This window comes from Belonocnema kinseyi, chromosome 2 (assembly GCF_010883055.1).
Source record: "Belonocnema kinseyi isolate 2016_QV_RU_SX_M_011 chromosome 2, B_treatae_v1, whole genome shotgun sequence".
Classification (NCBI taxonomy): Eukaryota; Metazoa; Arthropoda; class Insecta; order Hymenoptera; family Cynipidae; genus Belonocnema; species Belonocnema kinseyi.
This window is the reverse complement of record NC_046658.1, coordinates 33,214,850-33,220,086: the sequence shown is the minus strand read 5'-3', so window position 1 is coordinate 33,220,086 and position 5,237 is coordinate 33,214,850.

Genomic DNA, 5,237 nt, shown 5'->3' with positions numbered 1-5,237 from the left:
AGGGAGCTCTTCTTAATATTTTGACACCAAAATCATGTCGATACACCTTACCGACTGCGAGTAAAGCCACCCACGCTTTAACTTGACAGACTGTACTTCTTCTTTAGATTACTTCCTCAGGACTAAATCCTTGGAGATTTCCAATTTTTGAATAAATGTGCGGGATAAATTGCCCTTCATAAAGATATTTAGGAAAAAGAAAATAAGATTTACGTTGTCTTCGAAATTTTCGAGAGAAACCTTTCTCTGCAAATCGCCATCGTGGAAAGATAATTAGCAGTAGCTTAATTTGTATGTACTAAAAGTAAGACCTATTATTCCTACATTAATTAGACAATAATTTGCCATATGGTACAATTTTGACATTCTTCTGAATTTACATATAAAACGTATGTGTAAAGGTATGCAATATTATAGGGGTTTGTGAACATTTATGGTAATTTTGAACATAGAATGCTAAGAATAAGAGAATTTTTTTATGTGATACAATGTGATTTCATATTATATCGGGAGTAACTGAGAAAATGAAAATTCTGCCTGGTAGCAGTAAAAATTTGCGTCAAATTCATATCGCTATTTACAAAAAATGAATTTTCGCCTCCGAATCGGGTTGACACTTTTTTTCAAACTGTCTTATTCGGCCCGAGATCGTGATAAGAAATGAAATACTCGATAAAAATAAATGTACGTACCATCCCAGCGACACGTAGAGTTACTGAATATAGAGGGAAAAAGTTTAATAAAAAAGTCATTCAGTTCAGAGAATACTGAGTTTTACTTTCAAAGTTAGATTTATATGGTCTCTGAAAATCGTCTTAATTAAAAAAAAATAATTATCACTTTTTAGATGGTGAGACCACCCGAGATATTTTGGTGAATGTCATAAGAAATAGTTCGATCATAAAAGTCTTTATTTTTAATGGTCACTGGCCACCTTCTCCCTTTCCACATTTAATATATTAATCATATTACGAACGTAACACAAGTTGTAAAAAACAATAAAGAACAAGAATATCGATAATTATGAATAAATATTTAATATATTGAATATCCCTCGATCGCATCGTCCTCCAAATTAAGGAAGTGTTTTTGAATAAATAAAGCATAGTTATTATCATTTTTATGTGATGGACCATGCAGGTTAGCCGTTTTAATCGATGAAAAAAATTCCCAATCATTTTCCGGTTTTTTCCCGGTTCGCAAACATTTTTGACGGCCAATGAAATTAAAAAATTCAACTATATTCTAAACATTTTCCACATAATGTAATAAACAATAAACAACAATTTTAAATTTTATTTTAAACAAATTTAAGCATTCAAAGTGGAACCTTTGAATTCCAAACTTTTAAAATTAAAGTTTAAAAGTTTTTAATTCAAAAATGGTGTATTCAAATGCTCAATAACTTACACGTACAAACTGGAAGGTACTAACACCTTTAAATTGAACAGTTTTGAGAGGAATGCAAATTAACTGCAAAAAGTAGAACTTTTAAAAATTTTAGAGTTTAAAGATTGAGGTTAGTTCCAAAAATATAAATCGACGTTAACATTTTCAACAGTATAAATTAAAGAATCAAGTAATGAACTTTAGAAATTTACAAAATTATATATTACTTCAAGTAATTTTAAGCTAGACACATTAAAAATTGAAAAATAATGTTTTACCTTAACATTTCCTAATTTAGAAGTTTAATTATTTTTATTTTAAATAGTCTAGGCATCCGTCACAAGATTTAAAGTTTTATTTAAATATTGAAAAATCGAGAAGTGGTTTTAAATTTTTCCTAATTCAAAATCATTTTTGAATTTTTTATCAGAACTTATATATTTTTGCAGATTTCAAACAAAAATTTAGATTTTCTTAAATTGTGAAAGACTACAGAAGAATAAAAATTTTTTTATGATTCTTAGAAAAATTGAAAATTATTTTTCATTTTGAAAAATTATTGTAACAGAAAGTTTAAGACGATTTTAAAGAGATTTAAAAAATGACCAAAGAAGAACATGGAAGATTTTAAGGATTTTATTTAATTTGCTGGATTCTCAAGAACTGTAGGAAAAATTCGATTAATTTTAAAATTAATTTAGAAGATCTGAAAAAATTGTTAAGACACTTCGTTTAAATTACTTGAAATAATTCCAAGCTTGTCATTAATTTTTAATCTTTTCAAAACTTCGGCATATCTCTTAAAATTACTAAATTTTTATGTACAGATAATAAGTGTTCAATTGTTATTTATGCGTCAAAATTTAACAATTTCACATATAAATGAAACACTTTTTAAATAGAACAATTAAAATTGTAACGCTAAAAAATAAAAAGTACTTTGAAAATCTAAAGATTCAAAGCTTTCTATGTAAAACAATTCAGTTTCAAATTGTTTTCTTTTCAATATTTGGTTTAAATTTACTCGTGTTAAATGAACAGTAAAATATCGCTAAATATTAAATACTTATTCTTTTTCTACATTAAGAAATTTCAAATTAAAAGGGTTAAAAATTAAATAATTTAGACTAAGAATATTTTTCATTTAATAAAAACATTTAATTATGACTATATTATTATGGATTTATTTTTAAGTGGAAAATAGTCAAATTCACGTTTACATTTTTTAATGGCTGAAAACATTAATAGAAGTATTATATTAATGAATTTATTTATTAAATTTAATATAAAAAATATATAAAGGAATACCTGAAACAGTGAATGAAAAATATATTATTGATAAATCGTGAGTACAGATCCATTTTTAAAATTATTTATTTATTTAATATTTACAGTTGATAAAATAAAACTGTTTTTTATCAGAAATTTTCAGCTTCAAATACTTTTAATTGTTTAAATCCTCAAAACTGCACTTTAATTTTTTTTTAAACTGTTAAAATATAGCTTGGGCAGATTTTTCTTCTAAAAATTCGTAAAATTCTCGGTTTCCGAGTCCGACGGCCACCTAGTTCTTTATAAACAAATCTTCGATTTTAAAAACTTCTAATTTTTTATTTTTTTTTAACCTCTAAAACTGCATTTTAAAATTCTTCAATTAAAATATATGCTGGAAAATGAAAAAATTTGACTGGAAAATTTTTAAAGTGACAGATTTTCGAATTAAGCATTCTAAACTAAATGGTATAATCTATAAAAATCACAATTTAGGAAATTTAAAAAAAAACGGTTGAAATCAAAGTTGGACAACATTTTTATTATACAAATTTTGTAAAATTCGCGGTCAAAAAATAAATTCACTGTAATTTCCCGGTTTTCCAGGTTTACCGGTCCAGCGGCCAACCTGCACTGCATTATATAATTTTCTTTAGTCATAACTTTCCCACTTGACTTCAATTTCATTTTATTTGACACAGATACGTCATTTAAAGAATTAATAGATATTAGTTTATAAAAGTATTTTCAATTATGACTTCAAATATTATTTCAGCCTAAAAAAAATTTATTTTTAAGCCATTCAATTTGAAATTTTTTAATTAAAAAAAGAAAATTTCGTTAATTATCAGAAATATTTGATCGTTCATTTAAAACAATCCATTACAAACAACTGTTAAAAACTATATAAATTTAAACAGAATGGTTCGAAATAGAAATCCTTGAATTATTAAATTTGTAATTAGCTAAATTTTAGGTTTGAACGCTAAAATTTTAATTTTAAAAAATATACAAAATTAATTTAAAACTTAAACTTATTTCAAATAATTTGAAACACGATGTAGATTTTTACAGATTAAAAAAAAAATTAAGCTTTTTGAGATTTGTAAAATATTTAAAAAGAATAACAAAAATTGTTGTGATTGCTAAGAAAATTGAAAATAACTTTTTTTTTTTGAAAATTGAATTTGAAGTGAGTATTTGAAAAGATTTTAAAAATTAAAAAAAAGAATCAGTACGATTTTAAGGCAATTTTTTTATTTTGCAGTTTTTTTAATTTTATGAAAAAATCTAATTAACAAAATAAATCAAGTTTCAACCTATAAGTTTACTTTTTAACATAATTAATTTATTTTCTATCAAATAATTGGTATTTTATCTAATAAAAAGTGCAGGTTAAAGTTTTAACCAAAAATGGAATAGTTCAATTTCCAGATAAAAACTGTGCTAAAAAATTGAATTGAACAAAAAAATAACGAATTTTCAACAAAATTGTTAAAATTTCCAGGGAAAAGGTGAATTTTTGACCGAGAAGATTAATGTTCTATAAAAAAAACGATTTTCCAACTTAACCAATATATACGATTAATTTTTAATCAATCATATAATAGTTACATATTCAGATAAAGATAAATAATTTTTAACAGAAAAAATTAATTTCAAACAAAGTTATTAAATTGTCAACCAATCAGATGAATTTTCGACCAAGATAATTAACGATCTACAAAAAAAAGACAAATTTTAAACAAAATACATGAACTTTCAACGAATATCTAATTTTAAAATCAAAAAGACGAATCATCTACAAAAAGTTGAATTTCTCAAGCGAAAAATATTAGTTTTCAATCATAGAGTTAAAATTTCAACCAAATAGTTAAATTTTCAACCATAATTAAAAAACCTTGTTAAAAAAAACGTATTTCTTTACAAAGTAGTTCAACTCTTAGTGAAATAATCGACTTTTAAACCCAAGAAAATTAACCAAACAAGGTAAATTTGCAACAAAATACATGAACTTTCAACGTAATTATGTAATTTTAAAGTCAAAAAGAGTATTATCTACAAAAAAACTGAATTTTTAACCCAATTTAAAGGCAAATAGTCGAATTTTCAACTATAATTATGAATCCTTAATAAGAAAGAATTAATTTTTTTACTATGTAGTTCAACTTTAAGTCAATAATCGAATTTTTCACCCAAAAATTATGATTTTAATTTTTAACAATATAGTTGCATTTACAACGAAACGACTTTGCAACCCAAAAATATTTACAGTTGATAATGCAACCGAAAATTGTAGTTTTTAATTAAAAATTATAAATTTTCCATAAAACAATTTAATTTCTACAAAGAATGACGAATTTTTAACAAAATACATGCTTTTTAACCATAAATGATATAGATTAATTGTCAGTTTCAAAAATGTATTTTCAACAAAAGAGATGAACCTTCAAATAAAGAAAATAAAATTTTTTACAAAGTAGTTGAACTTTTGATAGAAAAGAGGACTTCTTTACAAAATAGTTACACTTTCAACAAAATAATTAATTTTTCAATCAAATAATTGAGTTTTTATC